We start from the raw sequence: 18,389 nt of genomic DNA, 5'->3' as shown, positions 1-18,389 counted from the left end.
TCTGATGGTGTCACATTTGCAAATGAACTGGAGCTCAGCAGTTTCTCTTTGGAGTCTGGTCCTGAAGTTTTTTTGCTGTAAGATGGCTACCTTTACATCTGCTATTGTGTGGCCAGGGAGGTTGAAGTGTTCTCCTACAGGTTTTTGTATATTCCCATTCCTGATATCTGACTTGTGTCCATTTATCCTCTTGCGTAGTGACTGTCCAGTTTGGCCAATGTACATAGCAGAGGGGCATTGCTGGCATATGATGGCATATATAACATTGCTGGACGAGCCGGTGATGTTGTAGCTGATCTGGTTAGGTCCAGTGATGGTGTTGCTGGTGTAGATATGTGGGCAGAGTTGGCATCGAGGTTTGTTGCATGGGTTGGTTCCTGAGTTAGAGTTGTTATGGTGCGGTGCGTGGTTGCTGGTGAGAATATGCTTAAGGTTGGCAGGTTGTCTATGGGCGAGGACTGGCCTGCCTCCCAAGGTCTGTGAAAGTGAGGGATCATTGTCCAGGATGGGTTGTAGATCACTGATGATGCGTTGGAGAGGTTTAAGCTGAGGACTGTAGGTGATGGCCAATGGAGTTCTGTTGGTTTCTCTTCTGGGCCTGTCTTGTAGCAGGAGGCTTCTGGGTACACGTCTGGCTCTGTTGATTTGTTTCTTTATTTCCTTGTGTGGGTATCATAGTTTTGAGAATGCTTGGTGAAGATCTTGTAGGTGTTGGTCTCTGTCTGAGGGGTTGGAGCAGATGCGGTTGTACCTCAGTACTTGGCTGTAGACGATGGATCGTGTGGTGTGACCGGGGTGGAAGCTGGAGGCATGAAGGTAGGCATAGCGGTCGGTGGGTTTTCGGTATAGGGTGGTGTTAATGTGGCCATCGCTTATTTGTATGGTGGTGTCCAGGAAGTGGACCTCCCGTGTAGATTGGTCCAGGCTGAGGTTGATGGTGGGGTGGAAGCTGTTGAAAGCATGATGGAATTCTTCCAGGGTCTCCTTCAATGGGTCCAGATGATGAAGATGTCATCAATATAGCGTAGGTAGAGAAGGGGCATGAGTGGACGAGAGCTGAGGAAGCATTGTTCCAGGTCAGCCATAAAAATGTTGGCATATTGTGGGGCCATGCGGGTGCCCATAGTGGTGCCACTGGTCTGGAGGTATATATGGTCACCAAATTTGAAATAATTGTGCGTGAGGATAAAGTCACAGAGCTCAGCAATAAGTTGTGCTGTGTCATCATCAGGGATACTGTTCCTGACAGCTTGTATTCCATTTGTATGTGGGATGTTTGTGTAGAGAGCCTCTACATCCATGGTGGCTAGGATGGTGTTTTCTGGGAGGTCACCAATGCATTGTAGTTTTCTCAGGAAATCTGTGGTGTCACGGAGAGAGCTGGGAGTGCTGGTGGCGTAGGGTCTGAGTAGGGAGTCCACATATCCAGACAGTCCTTCAGTGAGAGTGCCAATGCCCGAGATGATGGGGTGTCCAGGATTTCCAGGTTTGTGGATCTTAGGTAGTAGATAGAATAACCCCGGTCGGGGCTCTAAGGGTATGTTGATTTGTTCCTGTGTTAGTGTAGGGAGTGTCCTGAGTAGATGGTGCAGTTTCTTAGTGTATTCCTCAGTGGGATCTGAGGAAAGTGGCCTGTAGAATTTGGTATTGGAGAGTTGTCTGGCAGCCTCCTTCTGGTAGTCAGACCTGTTCATGATGACAACAGCGCCTCCTTTATCAGCCTCTTTGATGATAATGTCAGGGTGGTTTCTGAGGCTGTGGATGGCATTGCATTCTGCACGACTTAGGTTATGAGGCAAGCGATGTTTTTCCACAATTTCTGCCTGTGCACGTCGGCGGAAGCATTCTATGTATAGGTCCAGACTGTCATTTCGACCCTCAGGAGGAGTCCATGTGGAGTAGTTCTTCCTGTGTTGTTGGTGGGAGGGTATCTGTGTATCAGTGCGCTGTTCAGTGTTATCATGAAAGTATTCTTTGAGTCGGAGGCGGCGAAAGTAGGCTTCCAGATCACCACAGAACTGTATCATGTACAAGAAGTTGCTTATGCTGTCGTAGAGTGAAGTTAGTGAGTCATCTGATCAATGGAAGGAAATATATCACATGATCCACTCAGATTTTCTGAGCTTTAGGAGGAAGATGTTGAGAGCCCATGTGGGAATTGGAGCTTTTAACTGGCAGATAAATATATAGAAGCCTTTCGAGGAACTTGGATATCATTGGGTGTGAAGACCTGGCATGACTAAACCAGAGAGTGACACAGCTATTGCTCCAATGTGGAGCATAAGAGAGCTAAATGCTAGGCCAACATGTTTCAAGTGAAGCATGTAGTCAAGTCATGACAACTCCTGGGCTGGGTGCGGTATCTGCCTGTGATTTTGGGATTATATGTCCAGATAAGCTGGAAGATGGAGAGGATGCTGACTGGACATGTGCAGTAGGTCTGATAGTCAAAATTTCCCCAAACACTAAAGAGCTATGAGGATTATTCTGGCCTTGTTCCATCTGATTTTTGGATATCACTAGATCTGACTGCCCTAAAACAAAATAAAATTTTCAAATCTCAGGTTTCTCTATTCAGTACTAGGACCAAACAGACTTTGAAAAAAAAAGAGACCAGCCCACTTCAGAGTAGCCAATAACTCAGTGCATAGGTCACTCAATGATTGTTCTCCCACTAGGTTTTTAAAATTGAACAGCTCAGGATTATACAACATGAAGACTGATTTTGTTTATTTTAGCACCAAGAGGAGTAGAGAAAGTAATGAGCCCATAGATATGTAATACAGGAAAGCTCCTCAAACAGTAAAACTTACAAGCTTTAAAAAAGTACTGGGTGAGGATCCTGCAAAAGGTAGGGGGTCAGTATGGAAGGGATATACAAGACCTAGTGGCCCCTCATGTTTCAGGGCATAAGCCAGCTTCTAACATTGGGAGTTAGGAGGAAACTTTTCTTTCCCCATAACTGCTTGCTATTGGGTTTCTTACATTTTCCTCTGAAACACCTGGTCCTGGCCACTGTCACTGACAAGGTACTGACAAGACGAACCACTAATCTGATCTAGGACGGCATTTCTAATGTTCCTGTTAGCGTGAGGTTCTTTAGATAGTGCATAGTATAATATTTGTACCTTGTCATTAGCATTATACATGTTAATCAAATCTCCCTCCTTGCTAAAAAAAAAAAAAAAAAAAAAAAAAAAAAAAAGTGCACTTCTCAATTCTACCACCAAGCTAGTTTTGTAAGGAAACAAATATCTGGCCATTTTTTTAAAATGGTTGTAAGAAAACAAAATTCCTAATTTAAATCTGTTCTTCCGTAAATGAGAACCCTAATAATGTATTATGCCCATTACATTTCCTCTTCATGGAGCTTGAACAGGTTCTTGTTTGTTAGCTTCACATAACTATAAGCTGTGTGAGTAGGGACCTTTTCATTAACTTCATTTTCAGAATGAACAGTCAGTTCCACCAACTTTGTCTTATAAAACAATCCTAATCCCCAAATAAACCTTGCTGCCCTCCTCTATATATTGTCTAATGTTTGAATATCATGTTTAAACTTGGAGCCCAGAATTGATACAGCATGACTGGGGCTGGGTGTTTTGTCATCTTCAACAGAAAAATTTAGAATGAATTTTCAGAACTAGATCAGTATGTTTGTTGTCAAATCTCAAAAATCATTCATGATTCAGTAAAGTGTGGACATTTTCTGTGTCATCTGTAATTTTGGCATCTGCAAAACAGTATTGTGAACCTTAATGGAGGACCTGCAAAACATTTTTTGACTTTGGGCAACTTTTAACTAATAGTCTCCCCCTTCAGAAATGAATAGCTAGATAGCATCCTTCACAGTAACTGTCCCCAGTATTGCTTTAGACAAATATCACAAATCTCTTAACTAAGAGCAAATAGAGGAAGGCTGAAATTAATTGTTGCTGAGAAGGGAGAAAAGAGATTTTGGAGAAGATGAAAAACTGATGAGACAGATAACTGAGTCTGTTCTAAATTATAGGAGTGGCAAAAGAGAAGGGTTTTTAAACAAAAAATATTAGTAAGATTATGGGTACGTCTCTATTGCACACTCCTTACAGCAGTATGTAAATTACATACACTGCATGACCCTCTAGCATAGGTATAAATAGCAGTGTAAAGCATATACCTTACATAGCTCTCTGCAGGCCCAACTGGTGCACACACCCCATCTACACTGCTACTTTTAGCTGTGTAGTATCCCACTGCCTCCCCATGCCAGAGTGTTCCTGTGGCCATGGAAAAGCGGGGAAAGGCTCCATCTGCTTCCCCACTACTGGAGTCTTTCCTCTTTTCCCCAATACAGTTAAAGGCTCCAGCAGCAGGGAAAGGCTGCCAGGGGAGACCTGCCAGAGTCTTCCCCTGATGTCTCCCTCCTGCCAGACCCTTTCATTGACAGGTGTAGCTACACTGCAGCCTGCTTTTCACTGGGGCATTTAACTACACATCACACTGCTGGTAGCAGCACGTAGGGTTAGTGTAGATGTATCTTATATAAAGGGACTGATAGCAAGTTCATAGAAGATGAGTGGAAGGAGGGAGCGAAGATGTGAGTATAATAGAGACAAGGCAATAAGACTATTAGATTCTTCATAAAAACTTAGATACCATGTTGATGTACACAGTATAAGAACCTAGGAGCAAGAGACTGAAGGGACAGGTTAGAAGAGAATGACAGTGATTTCTGAGATTGGGACGAAATGAAGGCATGACAAACTGGAGTTGGGTAAGAGGAAAAGAGACTAATGGGGAGATGGCCAGTATATAGTTAAGAGGTTACATAACTTTTACTGCCCACCAGTCCAGCCCTCAGAGGAAAGTCTACAGGCTGGGAAAAAGTAGGAGAGTTACCATGTGCAGGTATTACACTGCTCGACAGCCAAAATGCTTCCAAAATAGATGTAATCAAACTTTATTAATTCTGGGTCACGGAGAACAAAAATGATGCTTAAAATTGTTGATTGGCTCTAGTTTTCAAGATATGCTATTGGGTCAGTATATATGATCCTTGACCTGGGAATGGCAGAGGATAAGTGAGTTATAAAGGGAAGGGATCTCAATTTAAACCAGAAATGACTAAAATACATCTTTGACTGGATCTATGAATAAATCTATGACTGGGTTTGGACATTACTTGCTTTTTAGGCAAAACAATGAATGATGCAATCTGAAGCTGGTATTGCATCATACATGATATGAATTGCATCATGTTATTCCTAGAAGTCATGGATGATGCAATCATAACAAAGCTTACATCACTCTGCTGAACAAATTGCCCTATATCAGCTCTAGAAATCCTACAGTGTCGTGCTCTTATTTGTCAGTATTTGATTTTGCAAAGGGATACATTTCTGTTTAGCCAAAGTGAGCAGAGATGCCTCGTACTTGTGTGAACAGTGCAGAAAACTTCTGCTACGTTTGTGGTGAAGTGACTTTTGCATCACAAAAGCTCAGTATAGTCACTATGGTTAAGAAAGCCTATCACCTTTATTTTGGCTGAAAAATTGGAGATCAGGACAAGAGGTGGGCCCCACATATATGCTGCAACACTTGTGCAACAAATCTTCACCAGTGGTTGAACAGGAAAAGGAAATCTATGCCTTTTGCAGTGCCAATGATTTGGAGAGAGCCAACAGATCATAGCAGCAATTGTTACTTCTGCATGGTGCCTCCAGTTGGGAAAGGTGTGTCAAAGAAGAAAAAAAGTGGACTGTGCATTATCCAAACATTCCATCAGCTATATGCCCAGTACCCCACAGAGAAGGACTGCCGGTTCCTGTTGCACCAGAATCATTCTCACTTGAGTCAGATGAGGAAGAGGAAGAGGATGAAACTTCTGGTCCTGAACCATCAATGTCACAGGACCCACATTTTCTCCCATCCTCCTCCTCTGAACCACACCTCATAACACAAGGTGAACTGAATGACCTGGTCAGGGATTTGGAACTACCCAAGAGTAAGGCAGAGCTGTTGGGCTCCAGACTACAGCAGTGGAATCTCCTGGCAGGTGATATTAGGGTTTCCATGTTCCGTGACCGTCAAAAGGATCTTGTCCCATTCTTCTGCATGGAAGGTGATCTTGTAGCCTTCAACAACATCGATGGTGTGATGCTAGTCCTCAACATCGTTCACGATCCAGATGAGTGGAGACTGTTCATTGATTCATCGAAGACGAGTCTTAAAGCTGTTTTACTGCATAATGGCAATGTTTTGTCATCAATTCCAGTTGGTCATGCAGTCCATATGAAGGAAACCTATGACAACATGAAACAACTTTTGAGGTGCATAAACTATGACCAACATCAGTGGCAGCTTTGTTGCTCTTTTGCTTGGTCTGCAGACTGGATACACAAAGTACTGCTGTTTTCTCTGTGAATGGGATAGTCGTGCAAGAGATTCCCACTACATCAAGAAAGATTGGCCACTCCGACAGTCACTGGAGCCTGGGAGGAAAAGTGTTCAGCATCCACCACTTGTTGAATCAAGGAAGATTTTGTTACCACCCTTACACATCAAGCTGGGTCTGATGAAGGAAGGAGTCTTTGTTGGTCCTCAGATTCGTGAACTTCTTCGAGATGATGCATTTGACCATGCACTGCGTGGCAAGGAAAAAATGGCATGGAAAGCCTTCCAGTTAGTGGCAATAAATTTTCTCGGAAACAACAAGGCAGACAACTACAGGTTGTTGGTGGAAAACCTCCTCAAGGCATACAAAAGCCTTGGTTGCAACATGTCAGTAAAGATACATTTTTTGCACTCTTATCTAGATTTTTTTCCACCGAACTGCGGAGCAGTGAGCGACGAGCACGGCGAGCGATTTCACCAGGACATTGCAACAATGGAGAAACGCTATCAGGGCAAATGGTGCCCATCAGTGCTTGCAGACTATTGCTGGACAGTGACAAGAGATGCTCCATTTAATGAATACAAGAGAGAAGCCAAGAAGCACTGAGTAGACACTGAATAGGACTAAACTATGTACATAATAGTTTGCCCCTTTTGTTTCATAATACATTTTATTTATATAACCCTTTTGCTGGTTTTTAAAGTGTTACATAAACAGGACAGGTGAAATATCATCATGTAAAGCAACCATAAACACATGAAAAGACCTAGGTTTACAATTTATGATTAAAACTCTACTATCTACACAATATACATAGCCATAAAATGTAAAAACTTAAATATCTTAGAAACAGTAGCCAGTTGTTTTAATTGTCATATTTGACTTCAGCACATCAAAATACATAATAAATAGCACATTTTATCTCTGAAGCAGACGACTTCTCAAAAATTGTAGACCAGTGTTATCTGAAGAATGTGAAAGGGAATCCAAGATCTTTATAGAACCAAGGTTTGTTCCTTCCTGGTCTGTTTTTACTTCATTTCTGCATGGGCTCAAACAATAGAAGCAAATTAATTCCTTAACTAGCTGAACTGTGCCCAAATAAATTTGTTAGTCTCTAAGGTGCCACAAGTACTTCTTGTTGTTTTAGCTGAACTGTGTAAACAAACATAACAATGAAAGATTTGGCAACCTTGTTATAAAGAACTAGAAGGAAATCAGGAGGCAATCCAGGAGATAATCCAAACTGTAAGTGAATTAATGTTGAAATTTTTGAACACAGCTTTAGCCAATCAATATTTGACCACAGAAAAATGTTTGGTCTGACTCTGACAGATTTGTCCATGAGAATAAAAACTAAACATTATAGAAATTTTCTCTCAGGTTAGTATGCCCTGTATGGAAATAGTTAATGTTTTCTGAGATCGATGTTAAAATTCCCCACTGAATAGTGTGGCCATGTACAAAAGTTGGATCCATCTGACCTTACATTTGTTCCAGCTTTTCTTCTTCTGCTAAATAGAACACTAAAAATGAAAATAGCTGTTTACATTGTTACACACTGTTTAATAATCACTAAAGTCGAAGTGTATATTTAGTTTTTGTTTTTTTAAAACACAAAGCATTTGGCTTGAGTTTTAAACAAGTTAAAGCTTGTCAAAATTTGTGGGGAGGGGAAACAGAAAAAGCGTTGAAGTTTTCAGAGTCTTCTGCCTGTTTTTTGACTAACTATAAGGTGGTTGAAAATTTTCAAATGTCAAAGTTTGACTTTTTGAAAAAACTCATAAGTTTTCACCTTTTTTGATTTGCTGTATCTATTAGGTAAATAACTGCACGCACAAGGGGTACTAGCAAATAGGGAAACTGCATGAGCAAATGACTAATTAGCTCAGGTCAAACCACCATGTTTTGCCTGGTAATTGTGTGTATGCATTAACCAAACAGTTTGAACAACTTAACTTGTGGCCTATTCAAATTATTTAATTTTAGAAAGAAAAGCAAAATGCAAAGAGGCTGCCAGGATGCTATTAAACCTTCACACTGCCTGTTTTATTATTCAGTAAAACACAGTCATAGCAATGGTTATAAATAAATGTATTTGGCTCAATTATAAATTAAAATGTAGATATTTAAAGTAATGGGATTTAATTGTGAAGTGCTAACAATGCACTGTTAAAATAACAGAATGTCATTTTAATGTCTACTTACAAATGTTTAATTACAGTAGAATTCCTTCGAATACACTTGTAGCATCCATATCACTATGAAATTAATTCAGTTTGACAAGTATCACTGCAAACACCTGATGAATTCGTAATTAAGTGTGTTAACCACATAAACTCCCCCAGCATTCTGGAATAGCCTTCTGTCAGTTGATTTTGAAGAAATACACCTGTTTATACAGAGTTTAATATTCAAATAGGATCAGAGCTGATATTTGTGTAAAATCACTGTGGGTGAAGAACATATTAGTGTATGTATGAAATTGTCATATGCATTACATGCAGTGATTTTTAGGAGCTGTGTAGTGACTATAAAGGATAGACAAAGATAAAAGCAACAAGAATCCTCATACAAAAACTGCAATAAAATGAACCTAAGCTGCTGATTACGTTTAAAAAAAAATTGATCACTTTAAAAAAAAATATGGCACACAGCAAAAATGGATTGAGTTATGCACATATTGTGCACTGACCCTAAGCTGTGGCAAGCATTCTGCATAGAAATAAAGTTTCAACTAATTATTTCTTGGCTCACTAAAAATATTCTAGAATGTGAAGTCACAAAATGCAGGAGTGTTATTATAAGCCATGCAATGCATAGTGTTTGATGTCACAGAATACTGTATTGTAATACTATGGAGAAGACAGATAAGACTATATACATGTTGGAAGCCCATCCATTGCCAGGTATTCTAGTGTGTACCTTAGATCATGAACTCTTCACAACACTGACCATCCTTAAGTGTTTGGAAAGTGCATAGCACATACTGGGTTCTATAAAAAGAGGACAATCTAGGAAATACCATGAGTATTTCATATAGTCAAAACATTTTTTAAAAGTTAAGTCAAATTCCATGCTGAATGCTTCCCCACTGCCTGAGGAGAGCAGTGACTGGAGCAGGATTCAGCACAAATATTTGGGCTAAACTCATTTTCAATTTCCTTCTCCAGTTCACTTATTTTTTTAATGCTTATGTGTAATTTCTCACCGCAAGCAATATGAAATGGTAAAATACCCCCGAGCGCTGTCATGGCAAGCTATTTTTTACTGCATCATTTTCAAGAAAATATGGCACTTCCATCTTAGCATGCCACTAATGAAAGAAAAACCTATTCCTCTGGAAGAAAAAAGCCATCATTTAATTAGCCTAACCATTATAATAGGACAAGCTATGAACAATCTTTGCCAAGTCTTTTCTGCAAGTTTCCCAGGCCACTTCATTTCACTGGGGCCTTGTGCAACATTCTATGCCCTGGCTTTCCTTCTAGGCAGTAGCCAAAAGACCTCTCTTTTTGTTGTGATTGCCTAGAAGGGAGGTCAGGGTAAACCCTTTACTGTCACTTACCCATGACATGTCAGTCTATGTGGATTTAAGTACTCTGTATACTTAACTATGTGAGAAGAAGACTTAAATACAGATTAGATGTTGTATGCATCAATTAAACTAACAAGGGGGCCATTTAGGGATCTGGGGCAAAAATCTGTCTGGGGATTGATCCTGCTTTGAGCAGGGGGTGGGACTAGATGACCTCCTGAGGTCCCTTCCAACCCTGATATTCTAAAGTATTATACAGAAATAGGATGAACAGATTCTGCAAGCCTTCACAAGGTAGCTGCAACTGAAAGGCTTGGAGGTGTTGTGGGTAAAACGTTCTGCCTACCCAACTAAAGTGCTAAAAAGTGGTTCATTGTGTGTTCCACTATGCAAACATTAGTGTACTTTTAGTCAGCTGTAAACAGCTAGATCTCTATATCCCCTAACTCTCGCTCATACCATAACTGCAACACCTATGTTTTGTCCATGCTTAACTGCCACATTCATTTGCATAAGATTTGAAAAATGTGAATTGATAAAACAGAATGTCAGTTAATAATTTATCAGCCAATACTCTAACATTACATTTACCTTTTACTATGTCAGATTTAAAACGGATATGAATCACAAAAAAGGGGGAAAATGAACTGGCTATACAAGTAGCTTGTCAGAATTGTTTGCATATTCTATATCAAAGACATTTGTTAAAAGCAAGATAGAGAAACATCAGAGCAGAGTGATAGTCTAGATTTATTTTTAAACTTTCAGCCAGCTCAAATTTATAATGTCTCAATTAATATGAAAAATTGCAGAGAATTATCTATACACAGTAACAATACATATGGTCCCTTATTGCCAGTGACTAGCCAGTACTTAACGAAAATTCCTCATTAAATGTGTTTTGTATTTTAATTCCAAAGACCAAACTTATGAAAAACTATATATTTTGTGTCAGACTCCTTCACTAGTCTTTAGTGATGTACAAGTTGTTGAGAGAATGAAATTTATGTTTGTTCCATTAATTTTGATAAAAAGAGTTATTAGGATACATAGCTGAATTGTCAGCTTGTATACAAAGTGATCCCGGAGTCAGCCAGGATTTGTTCAGTTCAAACAAAGGCTAATGTTATACAGTTACAGTCCTGAATATTTTATTTGATCTTTAGTGACCTCGTTGTAGACTGACGACTCTCAGTAGGTTGATACAGCAAATGATTTGCTGCATTCAGTGTTTGTATGATGACAAAATTAGTTCCATTAGGTTCATTCATTCCAGATTAAACATTTGTTCTACCCATTTGTATTCATCCAACATTAACACAAGAGCTTTTTGAAGTCTGAACCACGTATGGTTTGCTGTGACATATTTAAAGTGTTTCATCTATGTGTTCTAGACAATAGTTACCTGGATTTAACCCTTGTGTACACTGGGATTTCAGCCACTACTGTAGTTGCACTGTGCAACTGTTTAGTGTAGGCACAACTTACACTAGTGCTTCATGTCCAGACAAATAAAACCAGGTGAACACCACCAATGCAAATTGAGTCTACACTAGGGAGTTACATTAATGCAGCTAAACCACCAACTGAAACCCCAATGTAAACAAGGCCTTAGTTTCAGCTACTAGCCAGATGCTTTAGCCTGAAGCAACTATTGTAAGTGTTAGCACTTCCAGATTGCCAGCCAGAGAGGAGTGTTGCATAGCAGTTACATACGAAATCTAGAAGGAATTTGGACTCCAGGGTTATTTTCCCAACTGAGCCATTGACTTCGTGTTACATAAATCAGCTAATCTTTGCACTTTTTACCCACCCATTAGAATACTTACCTTCAAAAGCACTGTAAGAATTAGGATCTTAGATTGCTTTACAAAAACTTAGTAGTGATTTCCTAACTGGCCCATTCTACCTTTCTGCTAGAGCAGGAGACACTCACTTCCCCAATGATTCCTGGAATTGCCAAAGAACCTTACCTCCATGCTGCCAACATCATGGTCAATAGCTCTGAATCCATAAGCTGAGTCCTTCATTATCCAAGACTATCAGGAGGTTAAAAATGGGTTGAGGAATCTCTCCAGGTGGAGTTTGACCTGGGAGACTACCACCAACTCCCCCAGCAAAAGTGGAGGCAACACCAAGCACAGCAGCCTTCCAACACAAATGTCATAACTGAACTCTATTTTCTTCTGCTTTGACTCTGAATTTTCTCTCCTTTCTGCACCATAATTGGATCCAACTTTCTTCCCATCCTCCTCCCTCATAATTTATCTGCTGCAGCCACACTCTGCCTTCTCTATATCCCTCCATTCTCTCTTCCTTTCCCTCTCTTAATATTTCCTTCCTTCCTTCCCCTACCCCTACTCTTATTAACTCATCTTTTTCACCTTCCATCCTCACCAGTGATATTATCTATAAAAGTAAGAAGACATAATGAAATGAATTTAAAAGAGCTGAGACCATCCAGACCTATCTCGACAACTCCGGCACATTGCTGTGTTGTATGGCATTCCTTCCCCTACCAACCGCCATTCACCTATCTTGTCTGTTTAGTTTGTAAATTTCTCCAGGGCAGTGACTGTTTTTACTACATGTTTATACAGCCATAGGGTTCTCGCCTTATTTGGGGACTCTAGGTACTATATCTACAATAATGTGTGTGATACCCCAACTATTAGTTAGACACACACCTGTAGGGGAATTATGGATAAAGGATATGGCCAAGACCTCTTGTGGGTTCCAACTCTGCCTCCTAGAGCAGCTCAGGTTGGACCAAATCCTCATGCACTAGTGTCAGGTGGCACTCTGAGTCCATCAAGCCAGTTACTCCTCCTCCTCCCACCATCCTTTGAGGACTCTGGACACTGTGGTCTTGGAATAAAATTCTCAAACACTCCTGAATGACATAGAAACTTAAGTCCCACTGACTTCCAGTGACACAGATTCCTAACTGTGGAAGTCATTTTAGAAAATGGGATTTAATCAGTTTAGAACATTTTTACCCTTGGCCTTTTTCTTCCTTATGGCTTCAGGTTTGACCTTCTCTTTCCCTTTGGACTGGCCTTATATTTTGTTCATACTTAACTATTTTAATCTTTGCCTTAATTTTAATCTTACCCTCTCTCTTCTCCATAGCTTTAGTTCAATACTTTTTCTTCTCATCTTTGACATTTTGTTTTTGCTGAATTGGATATAGCCCACTAGCCTTACTATGGAAAGAATTGTGAACCAAAACTGTAAAATACACCTTGTTCACTATCATATGAAAGACACATGGGGCAGTTTAGGCCCTCAAAGGGATACAAATGAACTAACATCTGCTTTGAAAGGTAAGTTGAGAAAAAACAACATAACCTTGAGCTCTTGGATTCATAACCTCAAAATAGAGCAGAATGTTGTCACAGAAATGAGATGCATAAAGCAAAAAATTGTGAGCATAATAAGCCTTGAGGACAGCAGGCAGGCATCACAGCTCAGTGTCACCTTTCCTGATGCAATCTGTAAATATATGGGAAGATCAAGTTCTCAGGCACAAAGTGCAAAATTTGGGGCATGAGAGGATGTACTGGAAACACTTTTGCCTGAGGTACTATAGATGTAAAAGCGTTTGTCTCTTCACATTACATGCTCTAAAATGAGCTGAGCCATCTCTCTCTAAATTGCAGTGGCAATGGACTAGTCAGCTTGTCTTTGAAGGCACCACTAGGCAAAAAGGATTTGGATACTGTGTATTGCACAAAACCATAAACATTTCACCTTCAATTTATAGCAATGACGAAGTACAGGCAGGATCAATCTAGAACATTGCATCTGTGATACACTCACCCTCCCTTACTCTCAACAGTGTTTGGGTGTGAGAGAGAGCAAATCAGAAGCATCTTTACTGGAACAGTTAAGCTTTTGCTATATTTTCTGTTATATTAAATTACATGACAAAGCCGAAGCCGGCTAACTTGACCTTATGTTGTGTCTGAAAGTCACTCACTAGCTTGAGTTACTTCACACACACTATTAAACACTGAGCAAAAATGCCTGTCTTTTCTCCATTTGGAAATTGGGACTATTAATACCTGAAGAATCGCTTTACCTAACAGGGGTATTTTTAAGATAGATTAATATGTAAGCAGAGTCAGGATGAGCTCTACCCTGACATCTGGTGGTGAATTATGCCGAGTGTGGAAAAGAACTCCAGGGGCTGATCTTGTTTGCATAGGCTCACCCACCTGCCTGGCATGAGACAACAGCAACTGATAGTGGTTACTTTGGATGGGGTGGGATCCCCAGTTTCTCTGTTATTGGGGCAGGAGGAATAAAGTGTTGTTACCCTGATTATGTAAATCAAGGACAATGAAACTGTTTTATGACAGAGTGTCTCACCATCACCTAAGTAGCACTCGCTAGACAAGGGACATGGGTTCCACAACCCAGTGAATTGAGAGAGGATGGGGACAGGTATTTGTACCTGATGGTCTGGGTCTCCTTTGAGAGCTCAAAACACCAATTGCACCATCTCCTCTCTCCACTGTTGAATGTCAGAGCTAACTTTGATTCCATTAGGAATCTAGTTACAGGCTGCTGAGATGATTCACTTTGGGCCAATGGTGCAACAGCACTGGGGCTCCCCTACTTTGTGATTTCAGCTCATAAGAGCTAAAGTTATTAAAAGCTGAGATCACTGAGTGCTGTGTTAAATAGTGGGGGAGCCTGAAGCTATATTGCTAAGCGGCTGGCAGAGCAGTTTGCAGGGATGTGGTGAAGTTTTACTTGCTCTTGTTGTTAACAAGTTTAGCTTGTAAGACCAGAAGGAACCATAATAATACATTACTTAGCTCTCCTGTATATCAGAGGACATAAAAATTCACCCCCTGTAATTCTTGCTGTTTGTATGATGCTTTATATAAGACCAATTAGTGCCATAAATCCACCTATGAGAAAATGTCCTTGTTAGGAAGGTGTGCAGTAAATAAGACATGAGGCTAAACTTTGAATTATGAGGGCAAAGTTAAACAGCTCCCCCCTTCACTGATCACCACCCTATTTATTGAATGATGCAAGGGTCCTATGGAGAAATAAGATGTGATCATGGAAATAAAATCTGTATCATCCTGGTTATGCAGAAGGGAACCAACCAAGGATTGCACTGGCTCCTGAATTCTGGCATCTCCTAACTGTTGAGTGCTTGACTTTGCAACCTTAAAGCTCTCTGAAGGTAGTGTGACAAAGTTCCTCCTCTATCTTGGTGGGTCCTGCACTTATTGGTGGATTTTTTGCCTCAGAGATTCACCATGTGGGTTGGGGAACAGCCCAGAGAACTTCCCCTCTGGAAGAACCCACAGTCCAGGTCAATTGGGAGGTTTGGGGGGAACCCAGGCCCAGGCCCACCCTCTACTCCGGGTTCCAGCCCAGGGTCCTGTGGACTGCAGCTGTCTATAGTGCCTCCTGTAACAGCTGCATGACAGCTACAACTCCCTGGGCTACTTCCCCATGGCCTCCTCCAAACACCTTCCTTATTCTCACCACAGGACCTTCCTCCTGGTGTCTGATAACACTTGTGCTCCTCAGTCCTCCAGCAGCACACCCTCTCAGCTCCTTGCACCTCTTGCTTCCAGCTCCTCACACTCACACCACAAACTGAACTGAGCTCCTTTTTAAAACCCAGGTGCCCTGATTAGCCTGCCTTAATTGATTCTAGCAGCTTCTTCTTAATTGGCTCCAGGTGTCCTAATTAGCCTGCCTGCCTTAACTGGTTCTAGCAGGTTCCTGATTACTCTAGTACAGCCCCTGCTCTGGTCACTCAGAGAATAGAAAACTACTCATCCAGTGACCAGTATATTTGCCCTCTACCAGACTCCTGTACCCCACTGGTCTGGGTCTGTCACAGTAGGTAGTTTTTTTGTAATATGTAGGAAAGGACACCCTGAGTTTGTGATGCCTGGATGCACACCTGTGTAATTGAGGTAAGGCTCCAATATATTCAAGGTTTAGCTAGTACCTGAATCTACAGTTTAAAATCCACTTTGTGATATTATCCTAATTAATGACTGGATTATGTACTTCGGTATAGCCCTTAGTAAGAACTATGTAGAAGCACAATGACAGAGGGAACACCAGGAAGCATTCTGCTTCACTGAGAGAGTGCTTTACCACATCTCTTGTGCAGAGGCTTCAGGCAGCTTGCTTCCAAGGCAAGCCACAAGACCATCTTTTTCCCACCATTCTCTGCCTCCTTGAGATGTGTTGTGCTCCACAGAGGAGTAAGGAAAGGACAGGGATTAGAATTCTATCTGCCCTTATATAGGCTCTATAAGGGGAACACAGGGACAGGAGGGGGAAGTTATTTATTTGTGCATGCATGCACATAATCCCTCTTCCCTCACCATATACACACCAGGCAGAACCAAGCCCTAGATTATTATACTAATAACACTGCAAAATTCTCTCTCTCATATTCGATTTGGTATAATGATAATATTTTTAAATACTAACATGAAACTACTTTACTTTCCAATTCACACTAAAAAAAAAACAATTCTTCAAATGCCCACTAGAAATTCACTAACATTATTAGACAATACAGTATTTTTGCATTCTCAGATCAGTCTTTTTTCCCCCTAGAACAACGTTTTAATCTCTCTAATGTGTCACCATGAAATGCAGATAGGTTTGAAAAGGTCAGGTCTGGTTGCAATAAAAACCAATCAGTGCAATTCATTACCAAAAAACTGTGGGTGCTGTTCATTTTCAGACATGGTTAGGATTTGAATTCTGCCAGCAATGTATATTCTGTTCATTTACCTTGTGTAAAAAATAGCTTATATTCATTAAGTCAGTTATGTGCATTCACTGCTATGGAAACTGACAAGGACACTGTAGCAGCAAAATAACCCACAAAAGGGAACAGTAAAGCAGTATTCTATTTACATATTTGAAATGTGATTATTACTGCCTTCAGTCTGGTTGGGTGGAGTTTTTCCAAGTCTAAAACCCATTCTACTCATGACAAGTTGATTGACAAGTTGTGGAACACTGTGCTTCAAAGCAGCACCCTGGAACCCCCATATTCACCACTGGCCTATAATTATGATACATCTTGCACAAAAATATTTGTGAGGTATCATTGTAAAAATCTTGATCTGTTGAACATTAGTATCCTGTTGGATTATATGTGCTATCCTTGGATGGAAAGTTATAAAGTTTTGCTATGTGTATGTTACTTAAATATGTTGAAAGGTTGGGAACATTTCAGGTGCAATAATGGAGGAGCCAGACACTGCTGATGGCTCATTAAAGGAATCCATACTCCCAAGGACTATCCCAAGAACTGTATACAATGAAGACTTCTCAGAGATAGCATGTAGATAATGGAGACTGTCATAGCAAACACTCTTCCCAGAAAGCTGGAAGAAACTAAGAGAGGGAAAGTGACATCACTTGGCCTCTCTTCCCCCTACAACTCAACACCTGGAAACACATCTGGAGGACAAAGGCTGAATGGGGAGGTGGTTTTAGGCTGAAGGAAAGTCCCAGCCTGTGTATGGAAGATCTGTAACCTGCTTGTATTATCTATCAGGGTGAGACACTGCTTGATTCAAATCCTGTCTAGTTTATAGAACTCAGACAAATTTTATACAAACCAATTTGTATCTGTACACTTAATACTTATAATCACTTAAAATCTATCTATCTTTCTGTAGTTAGTACATCTGTTTATATTTCGCCTAAAACAATGCATTTTGGTGGGAGTGCTTGGGAAATCTGCTCAGGTTTCAAGGGCTGGTGAATATCCACTTTCCTTTGTAACTGTGGGTAATAAACTTACACTGGCCAAGCTTCTGACCAGGGCAGGATGGTACAGTTGGGGTCCTAGGCTGAGGGAGTTGGCAGGAGCCCTCTCTATTGCTGATTCATGAGTAGCTGTCAAAAGCATTCCTGTAACTCAGTTGGGTGTGTCTCTACCTGTGGATGTCTATGTAAGTGCAGTACCTGGAGACATTTACAATGTGTCACAACATCACAGGATGATAAGCCAGAGGGCTCAGCCATACCCCCATTCCAGCTTGCACCCTGGGGAACCTAGCACACAAGTCACAGACCCTATTGACTGTACCCTATGTGCTTCATCCTGAAGCAAAAGCCCGATAAACATAGATGGCTTGCTGGTTGGCTAATAGGGTCTTATCCTATTAAAAAGTACTACAGTAGTGGCCTGGTAAAATGCATGTTTGGGAATATTAATCTAGAGTACTTCAGATTTATTATTATTATTATTCAGTGGTATGAGGAAGAGCTGAGCGGGAAACCATCTTTCTAATCTACAAATATTACTGAGGTATAGAATAGAAAAAAATTCTCTCCCAATCAGAAAAAGTGAAAATCTAAAATTTCACAACCCCCCCCCCCCCCCAAAAAAAAAAAGTTCTGGTCAATAAACACCTTTAATTAATCTCAAAACATTTTCATTCGCTTTTGCCTGTTGTC

General features: G+C 40.6%; 1 protein-coding gene across 1 annotated transcript in view; it reads right to left on the bottom strand.

Annotated features, from left to right (window-relative positions):
* Nucleotides 1-18,389, bottom strand: part of SGCZ (sarcoglycan zeta) — a 401,035-nt gene that overhangs the window by 309,080 nt on the left and 73,566 nt on the right. The gene's annotated exons all lie outside the window — the stretch shown is intronic.

Source organism: Trachemys scripta, chromosome 5 (assembly GCF_013100865.1).
Source record: "Trachemys scripta elegans isolate TJP31775 chromosome 5, CAS_Tse_1.0, whole genome shotgun sequence".
NCBI classification, from domain to species: domain Eukaryota; kingdom Metazoa; phylum Chordata; order Testudines; family Emydidae; genus Trachemys; species Trachemys scripta.
This window is presented reverse-complemented; position numbering and strand designations above follow the sequence as displayed.